Here is a 21,097-nt window from a genome sequence, read left to right as displayed (position 1 = left end):
CCAATTAGCGGCTATAAAGTGGGTTGGCGCCTCAGGGGCGGGCACAGATTCAGGCAGCGCGATGGGATATTGGTCGGTTTGGTGTCTCTGCCGTGTGGCTTGGCCACTATCAACAGCACTGAGTGCATCAAGCAGGGCTGCTGCTTTCAGTCCCCGAGTCTCAGTGCACAATCCTGTTTTTACAACCTGAGAGTAAAAAAATGAGGTCTGCAGATGCTGGAGATCGCAGTTGAAAATGTGTTGCTGGTCCTGATGAAGGGCTTATGCCCGAAACGTCGAATTTCCTATTCCTTGGATGCTGCCTGACCTGCTGTGCTTTAACCAGCAACATATTTTCTACAACCTGAGAGACAGCCCAGGTAAACAGCCCAGCCTCCTCCCGGAGCGGAGCCCAGCCCGAATGGCCGTGTGTGTGTTTCGGAAATTGAGCAACAAATCATCCTGGGATTGAGGAAATAACCCGCGATTCTTTATTAGATAAAGGCTGCATACGGGATTGAATGGGCGAGAAAGCGACGCTCTTTCCGCAGATAGGGAAATAACTCGGTTGTCTCTTGTCTCTATAATCAACTTGAGACAGTGATATTCACACCTGTTCTAGTGTAGTAATTAGTTTAGAATCTAGTTTTAGTTTTTGTACTAACTTGAGTTTTATTGTCTTTTGAGCTTCTTTCTAGAGAGGTAGGGGGAGTATGGAAGTATCTTTAACTTCTGTTTAGAACAGGCTGCTCACTAATGTTGGTGTTTCTCTGTAGCTGTAATAAAATTCTTGTTCCCTTACCCTGATGTACTTGTAGGAGACTGCGTGCTATCCAGGCAAACCATGTAATACCACACTGACCATTTTTTTTAAAAAAAATTGTGAATTGAACTTCTCTCCTGCAAGCAAGAGCATGACTAACCCCTGCCCAACCTGTTTTCCCCTTGGAGGTTCACTCTAGAAAATAACTCTTCAATGAAGAAATAGTTGACATGTTACTGTGCTGTTGTACAACAGAATGGTGGGTGTAGACATTAACAATGACTGCCTTTTTTCCCCAGCCTCTCCTGAGTTGTCCATTGAGGAATGAACTTTGCCTCTAAAAGCTGCCTGTTAATCTCTGTTCAGTTTAAGGGTGTTTTGATCATAATGTGATTCCTGGTTAATCTATTGAGATTCCATGGTTAATGAGACTAATGGTTCAAGGTAATTTTGGACTATTTTGCCTTCCTTTTAATGGATGGCTGTTTGCCTAGCCAGAAACTTTTCTTGTGTACTAAGGTGATGTAATTTCTTCTGTCCCATGTCATCTGGTCACTGGATTTCTCTTTGAGAATGTAACATTACATTGTGTAAAATTTGAACTAGCTTCAGTGAGTTGACAAGGTACATTACATAATGAGACAGGTGACCCAGATAACTAACTGACCTGTTGCTTTACTCACAATAACAACCCAACCTAGTTTCTTGTATCATTGTGGCTTGCCAGTCTGTTGAAGGCAAAGAATCACCTGCCAGTGATGTCAATGTCCATTTGAGTGAATAACTGACTCAATTGAGTTTTAAACTAATCAAAGCTGACATTTTTAATGTCCTTTTATGGGAAAAGGATTCATCTCTGGGGATCAAGTCTTCCTTCCTCCCTCTTGGGGGACCCCGAGACTATTTTCTTGTCTCCCATGAGGACATCAGTGACTAGCTAGCATTTATTGCCCAGAGGGCAGTTTAGAGTCGAGCACTTCACTGGAATTAGTGAAATGTAGGCCAGAACAGGTAAGGATGGCTGGTTTTCTTTCCTGAAGGACACTTGTGAACTAAATGGGGTTTTCTGACAACTTACAATGGATTTATAGTTATAATTAATTTCTTAATTCCAGGTATTAATTGAATTCAAATTTGACTATCTTCTGTAGAGGGGTTTGAACCTGGGTTTCCCCAGAACATTATCTGGGTCACTGGATTGTTAATCCAGTGATAATGCTAAGCTATCACCACTCTGCTGTTCAGCCTCTTGTTATATGGCAAATCCTCCAGTTACAATAGCATCCTTAAATCTTTCCTGCACCCATCAGTTTAACATGCATCCCATAGAACAACTGGCACTATACACAATATTCCAGAAGTGGCCTCTCAATATCCCATACAGAAGTAACCTCTGTAACAATGCAGAAGTCAAACCTCTCTGCTCACTAAAACCAAACAGCCAGAAAAGTGCTCAGCCCTCAATTGTGGAATGAGTGGAAAAATGCCTGACTGTCACTTGGAGTTAACAACTTATTTTCCCCAACTGTGGATGCTAAACTATCAAATCTACCCTTTTTTTTTCTTAACTACTGTCTGACCCAACTTTACAGAAAGCTGTTCCAATAGGACCATTTTTTAAACATTAACTTTATCTCCAGTCCATACAGTCTCTCTTGCTGTCTCCCTTCTGGTCTTCTGATTCTGCTGTCTTCTTCCAGGGTCATATTACTTTAACTGCTTCTTAAAAGGAAAGAACTTTTGATAGTACATTCTGAGATTTGAAAAGTGTTATTTCTTTAGATGGCAGTTGCTCTGACCAATTTCAATGCCCAATTACTCTGTTCTCTGAACCACACCCCTCTGGTCCAATGTTTTCAATAAAATAGGTCCAGACTCAGTTGGGTTTTGGTATCCTGTGCAACTAAAACTGTTATCAAGTAACAGCCAATTGTCACAAATCTATTTTGGATCCAGCTATCTCTTGGTTGTACTTTAAATTCAAATACTTTCCATCTTAAAGTGGCCGTACACTCTTGTGACTGTAAACATGTGGCATCCCAACTCTGAAGGCAAGCAGGCCAAATGCTGCCTTCACCACCCTATCTACCTGTGGTGCCACATTCAAGGAACTGTGCACCTGAACCTCCAGTTCTAGTTGGCAATACTTTCCCAGGGCCCTACTGTTAAATAGATGCTACCCTGATTTGCCTTGCCAAAATGCATAGTTCATGTTTTAAAATTCCATCTGCCACTTTTGCCCATCTAATCAGTCCTGTAGTAGTGACCGAACCTCTTCACTGACCACTAACACTATTTTAGTGTCCTCAGCAAATCTTCTAGCCATACCTCCATTCATATATAAAATGACTTCAGATGGGACCATAGAATGGAGGGACCCAGCCTGATCATTTCCTCACTGCTGGCCATGTGCCTCCACAAGCATGACGTATGCCCTTCACCCCTTGATTGTTGTTCTGACCTTGTGAAACCATCTGAAGCCCATCTAACCTACACTATCCTTTTTCATCCATATGCCTATCCAATGACCACTTAATTGGCAAGTCTACTACTGTTGCAGACAGGGTGTTCCATGCCCTGACTAATGAGTAAAGACTATACCTCTGTCCTATATTTGTCATGCTTCAATTTATTTATAGCACTGTCCCTTCATGCTTTCCACTTCCTTCCAAGGAAACAAGCTCTCACTGTCTACCCTGTGATCTTGTATATCTAAGTCACCTCTAACCTTTAACAAAAACCACCTTCCCTCCATACAAGGCAACATCCTGGTAAATCTCTACCTTTCCAAAGCTTGCTATAATGCAGCAAACGGTATTGTACAAAGTACATCAAGTGTGGCTGCAGAGTTTGTTCAGATGCAATGTGACCTCATGGTTCTGAACCTCCATCCCTCTACTGATTTTTAAAAACTAAACCATACACTGCCGTAACAACCCTGTCAACTTTCAGGGATCTATATCTGTGAACACACCTCTCTTCTTCCATGCTAATAAGAATCTGCCATTAGCCCATACTGTGTATTCCTGCTACTAATGCCAAAGTGAATCACTCACTTTTTGCATTAAACTCCGATTTGCCAGCTCTGCAGCTTATTTCACTCGAATACAATATGCTTCTGTATTATTCACAACTCCACTGACTTTAGTGTCATCTGTAAATTTACTAACCCATCCTTCTATGCCCTCATCCAAGTCACTTATGAAAATGGCAAATAGCAGTGGCCCCAAAATAGATCTTCAGTTACATTAGTAACTGAACTTGTGAGCACTTTCCATCAACCACCATCCTGTCTTTCAGCTTGCCAATTTGTGATCCAAACTGCTAAATCTCTTTTTTTTTTGCAATAGGTTACCATGGGAAAATCTCTTCAGTGCTTTACTAAATCCATATACACATCAATTGCTTTGCCCTCCTCCATCTTTGTTCACTTTTCAAAGAACTCAAGGTTTGAGGCACAGTCTACCTTTTTAACTATCTCTAATCAAATTGAACCTTTCTAGATATAATCCTATCTCTTGTACTCCTTTCCAACACCTTACCCACAACTGAAGTAAGGCTCACTAGTCTATAATGACCAAGTTGTCTCCACTCTCCTTGACCGGAGCAACATTTGCTATCCTCCAATCATCTGGCACTATTCCTGTAGACAATGAGAATCAAAGCCCAAGGCTTTGCAATCTCCTCCCTAACTTCCCAGAGAATCAAAAATCCATCCTGCCCAAGAAACTTATCTATTTTCACTCCAGAATTGCTAACATTTCTAAACTTCAATCCTGTTTAGTCTAAGCCTGTATTTCAGTATTTGCCATTACCATGTTGTTTCTCCACTGTGAAAATGACAGTTCATTTAGTGCTTTCCCATCTCCCTGAGCTCCACACCACTTCCCACAACTGTCCTTGTCTGGCCCTAATCCTAGTCTAGTCATTCTTTTTTATTCCTGACATAGCTATAGAAAGATTCAAGGTTTTCCTTGATCCTACGTGCCAAAGACTTGTGTCCACTCCTGGCTTTCTTAGTGCTTGTTTCAGGTCTTTCCTGGCTAACCTGTAACTCAAGCACCCTAACAGTGCCTTTGTCTCTGCTTTACATAAGCCTCTTTGACTCTTGACAAGAGATTCAACTTTAGTAAACCAGTCCCTCACTTGACCACTTCCTTCCAGGGGACAGGTACATATTTATCAAAGACCCAGTAGCTATTCCTTGAATAGCCCCACATTTCAACTGTATTCATCCCTGCAGTTTCTGGCCACATTGGCATCACATTTGCCTTCCCCAGGTATAATTTTTGCCCTGCAGAACATGACTATCCTTTTCCATCACTAGTAAACAAAACTGAATTGTGGTCACTATCCAAGTGCTCACCTACCTCCAAATCTAACACCTGGCCAGGCTCATTACCTAGTGCCAAATGCAATGTGGCCTCCTGACCTGTCCATATCCTGTCAGGAAACCCTCCTGCACACAAACTGGCCAATCTAGTATTTGTGTTTCAGTCAATATTTGGGAAGTTGAAGTCTCCTATGATTGCCCTGTTACTCCTGTTTGTATCCAGAATCATTGTTGCATTTCCAGAACTATTCAGAGGCCTGTAGAAAACTCACAACAGGGGTGACGTCTTTTCTGTTTCTAACTTCAGCCCATACTACTCAGTAGTCCTTTCTGCCACTGTACTACTGCCAGTCACTGACAATGCCACACCTCCCCTCCTCACCATCTTTCCTGTTTCTTATTGAAACATCTAAAATTCCAGAACCTGCAACAACCCTCTCTCAATGTCTCTAAAATGGTCACAACATCTTAGTCCCAGGTACCAGCCCATGCTGCCAGTTCAAGATCTTCCTGATGTTGAAGTAGGCACACTTCAAACCACCTTCCTGCCAGTACACTCTTGCAGCCTTAACCTTACTTCTGACCTCACTACTGAACCTTCTGTACACCAGTGAGAATTCTGGTTTCTATCCCCTGCTGAATTAGTTTAAACACTCCTGAAAAACATTAGCCAATTTCCCCTGAGTCAGGTGTAGACCATCCCATTTGTAGAGGCCCCATTACCCCCAAATGAGCCCAATATCCAAGTATCTGGAACCCTCCTGCACCATCCCTGTAGCCATGTGTTAAATTCTCTCTATTCCCCTCCTCACTAGCACATGGCACAGCTAACAAACAGAGAACTGTTTGTAGCTAAGCTTTCATCCTAGCTTCTGAAATTTGTCTTGCATCCACATTCCCTTCCTACCTTTTTCCTATGTGGAACACAACTTGGGGCTGTTCCCCTCCCTTAAGGGTCCTGAAAATCTGATCAGACATCAGATCCTGGCACCTGGGAGGCAACACCCCAACCCTGAGTCTCTGGTTCCCACAGAATCTTCTATCTGTCCCCCTTACTAGTCCCTGTGACTAATGTTCTCCTCTCTCATTCTGAGAAACAGGGACAGACTGTGGCAGAGACCTGTACCCCATGGCTTACCCTGGTAAGTCTCTGCCCCCCTGCCTGCCCGCCACTGCCGCCAAACAGGATCCAAAACCATTACTTAAGGATTTCCAGAGGGATCCCTGCACTCTACCTGTTTTTCTATCCCCTTGCTATAACCCATCTACCATTTCCTGTATCTGAGGTGTGAGTACCTCTTGTAACTCCTCCCAATTATCCCCTTAGCCTCCTGAATGATATGAGGTTCATCCAGATCCAGTTATCTGGTTTCAGATAAGCTGGGTGCACTTCTTCCAGATGAAGTCAGTGGAGGCACTCATTGTGACCCTTACTTCTCTGCTTCTATGGGAGGAGCATTCAACTGCTCAATCTATTTCCTCAATTTTTTAAAGCTGGTAACCTTATCAAAAAGGTTCATGCACTGAATTGGTAGGTGTCTCCCAACCATCCTCCAAAGTGTTTCAGGTGTAGTTGCTTTACCTTATACTCAACAGTTCTGTTGCTCCTGTTCCTTCTAAGAGGGAAGTTTACCTTCCTAGCAGCTACCAGCCCCCTCTTGCCTCTCTTCTGCTGAGAAATGGAGGCTACTAACCCTTGAGGTAAGCTTCCTTCAGCTCTCCATTTTGAAGCCAAATTGGCATTGAATTGCCTGGCTCCCCTTTAAATCACATGGAATAAACCTTGCTAACAAGACTACCACATGGAACCTTAGTAAAGGCTTACGATGGTAGACATTGAAATGTGTTAATCTTCAGTGTCTTGTCACCTCTTCAATGAAGTCAAGTTAGTGAGACAACTTTCCACACACCAAGCCACGCTGACCATTTCTAATAGTCTTTCCTTTCCAAATGCATTATGAATCTTGTCCCTCTGAATCCCCTCAACAGTTTTAGCCTCCCTCCAGCTCCATTCTGATCCCCACTTTCAGAAACTGAGGCTCAATGCTATGCAGTGACCTTCTACCTTCAAACTTTCCCATCAGTCCTGGTTTTACCCAGCACTGCTTGGTGCAGGCCTCTGTACAATTTACAGACCAGTATGATTTGTTTCTGTGGGTGAGACAGTTAGACTTAGAATAAATATTTGTCTCTTGTAATTTGTTGTATTCAGTGCAATGTGCACAGCAGATTGCTACAATGAACTGGCTATCACCAGGAACCTGACCCGTCCTGCCCTCAACCTGTCATCTCTGTACGTGAAAGATGGACATGAAGCTGAGTGCAGGCCTAAGCTCATCACAGCGGAACTTGTAGCCTTCCATTACCCAATTACCTCTTGCAGATCAACCCAACGGGTGAGTATTAGAGGCTCCAGCATTCGGCCCCTTTGAATGGGCCAGCTCCCTATTAAACAGTGTCTTCCCTTGCAGGCGGAGAATGGGGGCTTTGTGTATGAAATGGTTGTCCTGGGGAAGAGGATGATTCAGAGGGGGCCACTGGGCTCAATACCCAGGACAGCACCTTCAGGTGAGAAGGCAGTGGGATTTGTGAGTATGGAGAGGGAAGTGTTACTGACTGAAACTCTACTGTCTATTTGTCTCTCAACAGCCTGCACATCCAGTGCAAGTACAAGGGGGAGCATGAGGCAGGCTTACAAATCAATGTCTCAGTTTACACCCTCCCTCCACCACTAGCTGTTTCTGAAGATGGGGTACTGTGGTTGGAGCTGCGAATAGCAACAGGTAGTGCTGCCCTGGTAATAGAGCACTGGGAATTGTATCCCTTCAGGGGAGTAACTGTTTTGGTTTGTTCTTTATTTTCTGTTAGATGACAGCTACAGCTACTGGTACAGGGACAGTGACTACCCCATTCAGAGAATCCTTCAGGAATCGGTGTTTGTTGAGGTTCGTGTGAAGGATCGCACTGACCCAATGATAGTCCTGAGATTGCGTGACTGCTGGACAACTCTGGCGCCAGCCCCTGACCATGAGGTGCAGTGGAGTCTCCTGGTGGATGGATAAGGACTCAGTGGAAAGGCTGGATTTGAACTCTAGTGAAGATGGCATACATTGTAGTGACACTATTACAAGAATATAACATTGTATATACATAGTGTCAATACTTGTGCTTTTCTTTCAATCGTTCACTTGTGTGTTCCTCTTGCTATTTGATTTATTTTGATGGCCTTGGACTTAATGTGCCTTAATGTGGTCAGACCTTTCCTCTTTGAAGAGGAAAGGAATATTGACTGACCACTAAACCTCTTGGCCCACCTTTTTTAATAGAAAATTCCTCATTACACAGACTCTGCAGAATCCACTTTGTGAAGTCTCCTATGATTCTCTGATCAAATCCATCTTCCATCTGCTGACTGAAGGCCCTGTTTCAACCTGATGGGTCAGTTGACCAAACATTTATCTTGGTTAATGTTGCCCCTACACCACGAGCTGCCTACTGTCACTTTGACCTTGTCAAATAGTTTCTCAATCTCACTCCAAAACCACAAGTTATGTGGATTGCAAACCCTTGGCTCACTCAATGAGCTGAAACGTAACTGGCCTGTCCATTTGACCATTTCAAGCATATTGAAAAGCTCAAGTCTATAACAAAGTAGATCTCAGACCCTAAGACCAGATCCATTACTTGTGGAAGGTGGAATTATGATGTGTTTTCCATCTCTCAGCAGCTGCCTTCCTGGCAATTGCACCTTCCACTTGCTACCTGATTTTTTTTTTATTTGCAATCTATTTCTGGCTTGGAGCTCTTAGTTACCTGACCTTCTGTTTCAGGTGTCCCTATGAAGGTGATGACTATCTGACCCTCTACACCCAGTAGGTGTCTCTTCTGGCCTGCAGTTCCCAACCCATCACAAGCGGTTTGAAGTGAAGACATTTGTTTTCTTGGATGGAGTGTCTGAGCAGCCCCTCTCTGGACAGGTAACCAGATGGAAGAATGAGGCCAAGCTCATGAAATCCTCTTGCTGTGTCTCTTTACTACAACCTGTGCTATTGATCTATAGGAAGCTCCCATAACATCAACCTTTCTAGGTTTACTTGCACTGCAGTCCTGAGGTTTGTTCTCCCTCTGCTCAGGATGACTGTATAACCAGATGTGGTCCAAGTGAGTTCCTTGATGCTCAAGCTGAGACCCACCCCTCCATCCTGATCTGACTGCCCCTATATCCAATTACCAAGAATACCGCATCCTGGTTGTAGTCTCAACATGGATTCTAACCATCTCCTGTCTCTCTCCAACAGGGACATGCAGGAGTGCTCTCCTCCATGAGGGGACCTGGGCAAGTGCTCCTGGTCCAGTTGTTCTCCTGGAAGTTTGAGAACAGCCAGTCTAAGCAGGTGCTTAATGAGAATGGTAAGTGATGTTCCTTCTTTAGTTCAAGATGCTCAGTGAACTAATGTCTGAACCTCCTTTCCCACAGGTGCTGCTGGATCTCCTGTTTTGATTGGAGTAGCTGTTGGGTTTCTGGTGTTTCTGTTGATGCTGATGGCTGCAGAGTATAGAATGAAAACCCAGCGCAGTCTGTCTCCAGTGTCATGATTGAACTGCAGACCTTGAATACAAATACACCAGATAAACCTGTCCCTAGTGTCTATAACAAAGCTGTGCAGTCTTGTTGGAAGTGAGCTTGAATTGTGCTTCAGTAATTAGAGAAGGGACAGCAATTAATTCAGACCAAATGGTGGGTGGCTTGGAGTTACCCAATTGGAATTCCCAGTCTTGCCATGTTCTTGTAGCAACATGCTTGTGGTTCTGGTCAATGGTGATACCCTGGAGTGGCTGATATTCAGCAATAATTCTAGTACCAGCTAAGCTGGCTCAATATGTTCAAGGTTATTCCCCACTCGAGTGCTCCTCTTCCTTCCTTAGCCTGTTCTAACTTGCTGTCCAAACCTGACTGAATTTTGAATATTTTCTTCCTGGACGCTTATTTGTGGGTAAATGGGTGAGACCCTCCCTTGGGGCTTGTGATCTCTGCCTAGTATTCCTTCTCTCAATGGGTCACATGACCATCTCAACATTGCCCACCCCCACTCCAGGACTTGGCTCTGAACACTTGGATGAATATACCTGGACTCTTCACTGACCCTCTGGTTGTGCCAATCTACACTGGCTAAATGCTCAACTTCAGTTGAAAAACCCTCCATGTCATAACCTCACTGCATTTACCAAATGCCCCCATACCAGCCAGAAAGCTGGCCAGCCTGCAGGTTCAGTTTTTTGCTTAACATCACTGGCAGTAGTGCCAATTGCTTTGAATTCCACAATGGGTGTGCACTTTATGAAGTTATTCACCACTAATCATATTCCCTCAAACTAGTTTTTAGTCCTGACTATCTAGAATCAGATATCACTCCCTGAAGGATATGCAATTGGTCATTGTAGGATTGAGATTTGGGAGAAATGTCCCCCCCCCCAACCAGAGTGGTGAGCCTATAGAATTCTCTCAGCAGTTGACCACAACATTGAGGGAATGGTTCTCCTAATTCTGAAGGGTAGAGGAAGAAAGTGGGAACAGGATATGGAGTCATCTGATAAGAGTCTGCCCTGCTATCAAAGATTGGTCCCTTGGCTTATTGTTTATCCTTAGAGTTAATGTCTTTTCTGTTTTTCATACACACCATTATGACTTGTGCAGTGGCTTCACTTATTTCAAGCAGTGCTATGCTTCTGGATAGCAATTCCTTTCCCAGCTGGCACAAAAATTTTCTTTAAATGAAAGAGGCACAGAAACCTGAACTTGCTGAGGCTTTATTCAGATCTGTCTTTGTTGGGGCTGGACTGCAGTGGTGTATATTCCTGATGCTGAAAATGTGTTGCTGAAAAAGCACAGCTGGTCAGGCAGCATCCAAGGAGTAGGCGAATCAACATTTCTGGCATGAGCCCTTCCTGAATGCTGCCTGACCTGGTGTGCTTTTCCAACAACACACTTTCAGCTCTGATCTGCAGTCCTCACTTTCTCCTTGTATATTCCTGATGTTAATGCCCTTTGTAGTGCTTCATTTAAGTTGGTTCAGCAATTACTAAACTCTACTTACCACAAGGTAGCCCAGTGATAAACCATAGTAGACTCCACTCCAATCTTTCTGGGTCTAGTTATGGCATAGGCCAGGAGCTGCATTCCCTCCTGACTTTGGTTAAATACTACCATTGCCTTGTCTAGTCAGAATGTGTATGGTCTCATTCTTTTTTCCTTTTGGAAGGTAGGAAAATGTTGCTTTATTTAACACTTCAATTTCCTTCTGTAGGCCTACTTGCCATAAATCAAGCAGTGCTGCAGATGTCCTGCAGGAGGAAGCAACAATGATTGACTGACTTTAGTTTTACAACCTCCTATCACTTAGGAAAAGACCTTGTTGGTCTCAAGGCTTATGAATATCTTTGATCACCCCATACTGCAGTGCATGCTGGGATAGTGAACCTACTCATTAATGGGTTGGAGGGTAATGAGTAGAAAAATGGAGTTGAGGCCAAGATAGGGCCAGCTGTTGTAGATTAGTACAAAGCAGCCTCAATGGAATAGCCTACCAACAATTCCAAGGCTCAGGATCTGCCCTGATACTGAGATGGTGCCTAGAGATTGCAATACTGGGTTACTATGGAGTGGATAGAGCAAGCCCTGACTCCATCTCCTTGCTCAAAAAAATTAATTGAATACAGTCCCTAAAGAGACATGAGATTGAACTGACAAATCTAATTACACATATTGAGCCATGTCTTTTGACTCCCCTCAGGATGAGATGAATGTGGACACAGGCTGCCTTGTTCCTCTATGCTACTCTGCATCCTCCTATTTACTGAGTCCCTGTGCCTGGGTGTTTTCTTTTGCCTCAACACAGGCACATGTTTTAAGAGCAGGAGGGAAGCATTTGGTAAGATTGCTGATCTAATTGTGGTTTCAACTCTAGTTTCCTCCCTAGTCCTGATGCACTTTCTTCCCGTACAAAGGGAGACAATCACTTCCCCACCCTTGTAAAACTATTTATTGATACCTCTTCCCTTTCCCTGAAGATAATTCCAGACTCTCAACCCTCCAAGAGAAAAACATTGTTCCTCATCTCTCAAACTAGAGGGCCCCTTGTTTTAATACTGTCCAGTCCATTAGTCTTTTTTTTCCATGAATGGAAAAAATCTTTCATGTCTGCAATGTCCATCCCCTCAGCATCTGTCTTCTAATCTCAACTTTTCTAAACTCTAAAGTGTTTCCCTGTCCAACCTTTCCTCATCAAATATCCTCAATCCAAGAATCCATTGAATGAATGTTTCATACCTTTATTCAGTAAGGCAAGAAGGGAAAGTGTAGGTGTTTTGCCTGCACCCCTCCCCTAAGAAGGCAATGGGTGTTTGGAACATGCTACCAGTGGTGGTGTTGGAAGTAGGCATGTTAGCAATGTTTTTAAGGGCCATCTTGATAGTCACGTGAACAGAGGGAGAGAAACCACTAATTGTGGGTCAAAATCAGAATTACAAATCAGTGCAGGCTTGGTGGGCTGAAGGGCCTGTTCCTCTGCTGTATTAAATACATTGGCTAAAACTGTGCAAAGTAATCTGGATGCAGTCTATCCAATGCCCTGTACATCTGTTTACCATATTCCATTCCCTTTAAATTGACAGTAGCACACCATTTATCTTCCAATAGTTACCGTGCCAAGTGCCATAGAAACAATACTGTCCTACTGACCCAGAGACACCAGGTGTCCTTTTCCAGTCCCATTTTCCTGAACACAGCATGTAGGGCTGCAGCTTACAGCACTGATGAAGATGCAGGTACTTTTGTAAGACAGCCTAGAGTCTCTGCCTCCACTAGTAACTCTGGCAGTGAGCTCCAGACACCCACCACCCTCTGCAGAAAATTTGCTTCCTCACATCCTCTCTCATCTTTCTGCAACTTAGCTTGAATCTATAATCCCTGCTTTTGGAACTCTGTCTCTACCCCTCACAAGTGTGTGCCTATATCTTGTCACATCCTCAGCCTTCTCTATTCCAAGGAAAACAACCCCAACCTCTCAATCTCCATCATCCTGACAGTTCTCCAACCCTGGCAATGTTCTCAAGTCTTCTCTGCTCTCCCTAGAGAAATTAGATCTTTCCTGGAATGTGGTGACCAGAACTGCAGAGTACTTCAGGTGTGGCCTCACCACTGTCTTACAGTTTCATCATTACATCCCTACTTTGTATTCTATCCCTTTGCCAATGAAGGAGCACATCCTATCTGCTGCCTTCATAACCCTATCTACCTGTACTGCTACCTTTTTTATGGAGTTGTGTACCAAGGTCTCACTTCATCTACCCCTCATGGTATTCCCATTTATTGTTGATTTCCCTTTTTACTGTTTGCTGTCTTAGTGCATCAACTCACACTGCACTAATTCGCATAAAAGCATCTTGTGATGCAAAGCTCCCTCTGAACCCGAGTTCTGCAAAATCTCTCAATTTAGGTAATAAGCTGCTTTCCTTTATTCTTCCTGCTCGAATGAGCAAGTTCACACTTTGCAATATTTTCCCTATTTACCCCCCACCCCAATCTCTGGGTATAGTGACCCTGATGTTGATTCATGTGCTGGGCTCCTTCAAACTAAGGGATGGTAATTTTTCTGACAGACTTCTCTAGTTGCTTGCCTATCACCATTCTGGACTGGATGTGAAAAGTCTTTGCTCTGCAGAATGTTGAATAACATGTGAATGCTCCGCTGCTGTTGATGGTCAGATTTTGCTGGAGTGCTGCAGGTTTGAAGCAGTGGAGCGTGAAGACATGTACTGACTGCAGGCACTTGATTTTCTTATCAGGCCAGATGTTGAGTTGCAAGTCATCAGAGCTAGTGGAGATAATCGCTGAATCATGATTGGACGTTGGAGGATTGTTTGTTTGGTTGTGCTGATCTGCTCTTGGTGGATTTTCATGTTGGCTTCAGCCTAATGCCAATTCGGGTACCAGCCAACCTAGAGCTATGGCCTCAATAACTTCCTGCAGCCCTGGACAGGGGGTTCAAAACAGTCAGGGTGACTGTGAAGAAGGTCGAGGGTGGTACACCGGTCGATCGCATCCTGTTTATTAAGAAAATGCTGTGGGTTTGCTGCAGAGGATGTGTATTGACTGCAGATTTCTCTGGGGCAGGCTACTTTGATGTGACCCTCAGAAGTGTGAAGCAATGTGAGCAGCTCCTGAAGGTCTTCAAGGTGAAGGAAGGGGAGCGGCTATTCTCCATCTTGTCGGCGATCCCATTGTGTGCGCTTCCTGCACAGAGGAGTTGGGTTGTTACAATCCATATGTACAACCCTTATGTTCTAGCGGCTGATCTCCTGACCTTTCTGGGAAGGTACGTCCAAGTTGAGGGAGAAGCCACCGATGTGATCGATCCCTTTAGGTCTGGACCACTAAGCGGCAGGTCAGGGTAACTCTGAGGATCGATGATATTGGGGAGATTCTCTACCCACCCTCGAGCTTCGCAATTGGAGGGAGCAGAGGCTACCTGACATATGCAGGCCAGCCGGAAGTGTGCCGAACCTGCGGGAAGGTGGGACACGTGGTGGTGGATTGCAAGGTGACCATCTGCAGGAATTGCAAACAGGAGGGTCACCTGACTGTGGACTGTCAGAAAGCAAAGAGCCGCAACCTGTGTGGAAAAGCGGGCCACATGTACAAGACCTGCCCAAAACGGGTGGGGACCCCCACTTAAGCACAGATGGTTGGAGGTGGCAATGTGAGCCGTGGACCCCCAAAGACCAGCAAGGTCCACCCAGACAGCAGGGAAACAGTCTGGTGGCACCAAGAAAGAAGAACAGGCTGGAGTGGAGGAGGGAGGAGGCAGCAGCCAGTGAGAGACACAGCAGCTGATCCTAGCTCTAGCTGGGCGGATGGAAGCAATGGAGGAGGTAATCGAGAAGGCAGAGGAGTGGATACCTGTTTAAAAACAGGAAGAGAAAATCCTGCCAGGCCCCCAAAGCTTCCCAGCAAAGGGGGAAAAGACAGCTGCACGAGGGAGAGAAGGCCAGCGCTTCAGATGGGGAAGGCGGGCACAAAGAAGGTCATCACCAGAAGAGACAGAGCGCCATAGATAAAGAGGAGGGCATTTCCTCCCAACCAGGAATCAACGGATCCCCCCCGCAGTCCACCCTCCACCCAGTGAGAACCAGGGGGTACCCACTGCCCCACAACGACATGTAACTGAAAGCTGTGATCCTCTGACAGTCCCATGGTCAGACACAGAACTGGACGGTGCAGACCCTTGCCTTGGCTCAATGACACCAGAGCGGGTAAATGACCCCAGTGAGGAGCTGGATAGCTACCTCAGCCCAGCGAAGGTCCAGCAGTTCATGCTCACTATGGGGATGCAGACAGCTACCCCAGAGACAGGACGGTCAAATGGACAATGGTAACCCCATAAACTGGGGATTAAAGAAGGTTCCTTTGCTATCGTATAACAGGGCACCCACTCACTAGGTGGGTTCCGCTGAAGCCACAGCTAAATAAGAGACTGGATGGTTAATAAAGGGAACTATAAATAGGATAACTGAATTAATCAAATTTACAATCTGTTCTTTTGTAATGTTAAGACATGCAATGTATATCTATGAACGACATGACAAATTGTACAGGTACCAAAGATTTATTTCTATGAGTAAAGTATATTTTGAAATTAAAAAAATTCTGGACTGGATATGAAAAGTCTTTGCTCTGCAGAATGTTGAACAACATGTGAATGCCCCACTGCTGTTGATGGTCAGATCTCCACCCAGTATCATCACTAAACTGAGGGTGATACTGGAGTTGGTAATGCTCAATGATTGACCTGGATCCTCCAGGAATTGAGAATCGCTGTCTAGATCACTGCTGTTGGTGATTGTGGGAAAATATGAAGAAATGGTGGATGTGACTACATTTATAACATCCATGTGTTTATCCACATGCCTTTTGAATAGGAAAGGTTTGAAGGTATTAGCCAGGAGTAGGTGGTGGTGGTGGGGGGAGGAAGAGGAAGTGTTTAGTTTGGGATTTTGTTTGGCATGCACTGATTGGCCTGATCTCTTTCCGTGCTGCACAGCTGTGACAGAACAAAGTATTATATTGTTTTGTTGCCATTTTTCTTGAAAGTATCTCTTGACTTGATATCAATGTTGTGAACAGCAATAAAGGCTGTTCAGGGAACAAGCATTTACAGAATGAAGTATTTTGATTTCCAATTGGTGGAGAATACAGTGAGTCAGAAGGCTGACAAGTGCCTGAAGAGTGGCGGGCCAATCATCTCATGAAACCTCTCAGAATCTATCTGATCACAGTTGGCAACCCTGGAGAACGATAAACTCTTCTGTTGTGCTGCTATTGGTTACTCCTCTGCAATTACATTGAAACAGATTGATATCCCAGTTTGATGGGGATTGGGGAGTGAGGGTCAGCAGGTTACACATTGAGGTTGGACAATTTTGCAACCACAGCACTCAGATCCCAGCTTTAGGACCACTAGGATCTGTCAGAAAATCATGAAAACCAGTGGGAGGACTGCACCAAACAATGGGGGAGGTGGGAGCCAGATTGCTTTCTCTTCAATAGAATGGAGAATATTACAGCTTTGTGGTATTAGCACCAGACTGTTAATCCAGAGACCCAAATAATGTCTGGGCATCCATGTTTAAGTCCTGCCATAGCAGACAGTGGAATTGGAAGTCAATAAATGTGAAATTAAGAATCCAGTGATGACCATGAATCCATTGTCAATTGTCAGAATACCCCATCTAGTTCACTAAGGTTTCTTAGGGAGGATTACTGCCATCCTTACCTGGTCTGGCCTACGTGTGACACCAGACCCACAGCAATGTAGTTGAATCATAACTGCCCTCTGGGCAATTAGGGATGGGTAATCAATGCTGGCCCAGCCAATGATACCCTCATCCTGTGAATGAATTAATAAAACTCTTTCCTCTCCTACCAACTTCCTTGTGCTGGGACCACTGTAACATTACAAAGAATCACAATACAAGCTCAAGGAACAACACCTTGTTTTTCTACTGAGACACTTTACAGTTTCCAGGACTCAATACTGAATTCCACAATATTAGACACCTGCCCTCCATTTCTCATGTATTCTCACCAACCTCCCCTCTCCCTCAAGGCTGTATCTTGTTTATTTTGTTTCCAGCTGAGAGGACCCATTTGCTCCCTGTTATGTCTTAATTTACACCCATTTTACATCTCTATTTCTCTTTCACCACAATTAGCAACTCCCCTTGTCTCTTGCAGTGAGTCTCTGCACTATTTGTCCCCCTTGCTGCTCTCCCCTCCACCTCACTTTGTGTCAACAACTTAAAAAAGTGTTTTCCATCACAGTTCAGAATGGATTCTGGGTAATCCAAGATGGAGGACAGGACAAAATTGAGATTGTCAGAGCTGCTCCTTTTTGAGATATTTTGGGTGGTGGAGGTGATTTCCTCAAATTCCAGGAGCAGCAATTACTGTTTTATATATTGTTGCATTGTTTTGGAACATTGGAGAAAAAGATCAAAATATCAGCACTTTTAAAAGGAGGAAGACAGACAAAAGGCAGCAATCACATGGTCAATGAGGGAGAGAGAGAAAGAAACTTACATTGCTAACTGACATAGCAGTGAATCTGCACAGTTACTGCCTTTGCTGTTTGTGTTCAAATAGCTCTGGACATCGGAGTGTGCCTTGGAAAAATTAACAAACAGCAAAATTCACAGCTGACTTTGGATGAACCTGTGTGGGAGAGCTCACAGCACAGGAACAGAAAAGTGCATAGTTTTGAACATGTATCTTTGCTGTAAGTCTACAGTAGTGAGTAGACTGGTTCTTGATTATTGAGATCTATGTCTTGATTAAATTTTTTAAATATAAACCATAAGGACTAAGTTAGCCTGGAGCACTGTATTTTGCATCAAAAAGACAGTGCTATTTTGTGGGTCTGTAGATTGTGAAGGAGCAAAAATGGCCTTTTGTAGAGTGATGTGTTCTTCATGTGGGATGTGGGAGATGAGGGAGACCTTCCATATTACTTGTGATTCTGTCTGCAGAAAGTGCCTTTGGTTGCGAATCCGTTCAGATTGCATGGATCGGTTGAAGCAGCAGTTAGATGCAATGAGGAATTTCCAAGAGCTGGGGGAGTATGATGGATGGCAGTTATAGGAAAGGAGAAAAGCCGCAGATACAGTCAGGTGGATGGGTTAACTCCAGGAAAGGTAGAAGGGTTAGGCAGGTAGTGCAGGGGTCTCCTGTGGCTATCCAGATCTCAAACAAGGATGCTGTTTTGGAAAATGTAGGGGGTGATGGACTTTCAGGGGAATGTAGTACGACCAGTCACGCTTCTGGTATTGAGACAGGCTCTAATGTAATGAGGGGTACATTGAGTTCCAAGCAATCGATTGTGATAGGGGCTCTCCAGTCAGAGGCACAGACAGATGTTTCTGCAGCCAGCAGCGAAAATTCAGAATGGTACGTTGCCTTCCTGGTGCCAATATGAAGGATATCTCAGAGAGGGTGTAGAGTGTTCTCAGAGAAGAGGGACCAGCAGGAGATCATTGTACACATTGGAACTAATGACATAGGAAGAGAAAGAGATGACATTCTGAAGAGAGAATATAGAAAGTTAGGAAGGAATTTAAAAAGGAGGTCCCCGAGGGATGTAATACTCCCAGTGCTATGAGCTAGTGAGGGTAGGAATACGAGGATAGAGCAGATAAACGTGTGACTGAGGAGATGGTGCAGGATTGGAAAGGTTAACATTGTTTGATCATTGGAATCTCTTCTGGGATATAAGTGACCTGTACAAGAAGGATGGATTAAACCTGAATTGGAAGGGGACTAAATATACTGGCAGGGAGATTTGCTTGAGCTGCTCTTGGGAGTTTTTAAACTAGTAAGGTGGGGAGATGTGGAAGATGGGTCCCAGGGAAATAGCAAGGAAAGAGATCAATCTAAGACTGATACAGTTGGGGAAAGAAGTGAGTCAAACAGTCAGGGCAAGCTGGAACAAAGCAGAGATTAAGGTAGGATTGATAAATTAAACTGCATTTATTTCAATGCAAGGAATATATTCATGGGAATACATCCAGGGAAGTTTCCTGGGTGAAACTGAAAAATATGAAAGAGATTATATTATACACCCCCTAATAGTCAGCGGAAAACTGAGAAACAAATTTGTAAGGAGATTTCAGTTATCTGTATGAATAAAAGGGTGGTTATGATAGGGGATTTTAAATTTCCAAACATAGACTGGGACTGCCATAGTGTTAAGAGTTTAGGTGGAGAGGAATTTGTTCAGTGTGGACAAGAAAATATTCTGCTTCAGTATATGGATGTCCCTACTAGAGAAGGTGCAATACTTGACCTACACTTGGGAAATAAGGCAGGGCAGGTGACTGAGGTGTCAGTAGGGGAGCACTTTATGGACAGTGACCATAATTCTATTAGTTTTAAAATAGTGATGGAAAAAGATATACTGGATGTAAAAGTTAAAGTTCTAAATTGGAGGAAGGCAAATGTTGACAGTATTGGGCTAGAACATTCAGAGGTTGATTGGGGCCAGGTGTTCGCAGGTAAAGGGATGGTTGGAAAATGGGAAGCCTTCAGAAATGAGATAATGAGAGTCCAGAGACAGTATATTCCTGATAGGGTGAAAGGAAAGGCGGATAGGTGTAGGGAATGCTGGATGACAATGGAAATTCAGGTTTTCGTTAAGAAAAAGAAGGAAGCATACATCAGGTTTAGACAGGAGAGATTGAGTATATCCTTAGAAGAGTATAAAGGCCGCAGGAGTATACTTAAGAGGAAAATCAGGAGGGCAAAAAGGGGACATGAAATAGCTTTGGGAAATAGGATTAAGAATAATCCAAAGGGTTTTTATAAAGACCTTAAAGACAAAACGGTAACTAGAGAGAGAACAGGACCCCTCAAAGATCAGCAAGGCAGCCTATGTGTGGAGCCGCATGAATTGGGGGAGATACAAAATGAGTATTTTGCATCAGTGTTTACTGTGGAAAAGCACATGGAAGGAATGGAATCTGGGGAAATGGAAGGGTGCACCTTGAAAAATGTCCATATTACAGAGGAGGAAGTGCTGGATGCCTTGAAATGCACAAAAGTGGATAAATCCCCAGGACTTGATCAGGTGTAGCCTAGAATTCTGTGGGAAGCGAGGGAAGTCATTGCTCGGCCCCTTGCTGAGATATTTGTATGATTGATAGTCACAGGTGAGGTGCTGGAAGACTGGAGGTTGGCTAATGTGGTGCCACTGTTTAAAAATGGTGGTAAGGAAAAGCCAGGGAACTATGGATCTGTGAGACTGACCCTGGTGGTGGGCAAGTTGTTGAAGGGAATCCTGAGGGACAGGAATTTACATGTATTTAGAAAGGCAAGGACTGATTGGGGACAGTCAGCATGGTTTTGAACATGGGAAATTATATCCTAATTAACTTGATTGAGCATTTTGACAAAGTAACAGAGAGGATTAATGAGGGCAGAGTGTGCTATAGGGACATCAGTAAGGGATTCAACAAGGTTCCTCATGGTAGACTGGTTAGCAAGGTTAGATCTCACGGAATACAGTGAGAGCTAGCCATTTGGATACAGAACTGTCTTGAAGGTAAAAGACAGAGGGTGGTGGTGGAGGGCTACCTTTCAGACTGGAGGGCTGTGACCAATGGTGTGCCACAAGATTCGATGCTTAGTCCACCGCGCTAAATCATTTATATAAATGATTAGGAGGAGGTATAATGAGTAAGTATAAACATAGGCGTATAATTAGTAAGTTTTCAGATGACACCAAAATTGGACAATGAAGAAGGTTGCTGAAAATGTGTTGCTGGAAAAGCGCAGGTCAGGCAGCATCCAAGGAGCAGGAGAGTCGACGTTTCGGGCATGAGCCCTTCTTCATTCCTGAAGAGCATAGGAGTTCGAAGGTCATGTTACGGCTATACTAGGATGTTGGTTAAGCCACCTTTGGAATATTGCGTGT

Source organism: Hemiscyllium ocellatum, chromosome 28, assembly GCF_020745735.1.
Source record: "Hemiscyllium ocellatum isolate sHemOce1 chromosome 28, sHemOce1.pat.X.cur, whole genome shotgun sequence".
Lineage (NCBI taxonomy): Eukaryota > Metazoa > Chordata > Chondrichthyes > Orectolobiformes > Hemiscylliidae > Hemiscyllium > Hemiscyllium ocellatum.
The sequence above is the reverse complement of the archived record's forward strand: the minus strand, read 5'-3'. Positions refer to the sequence as shown.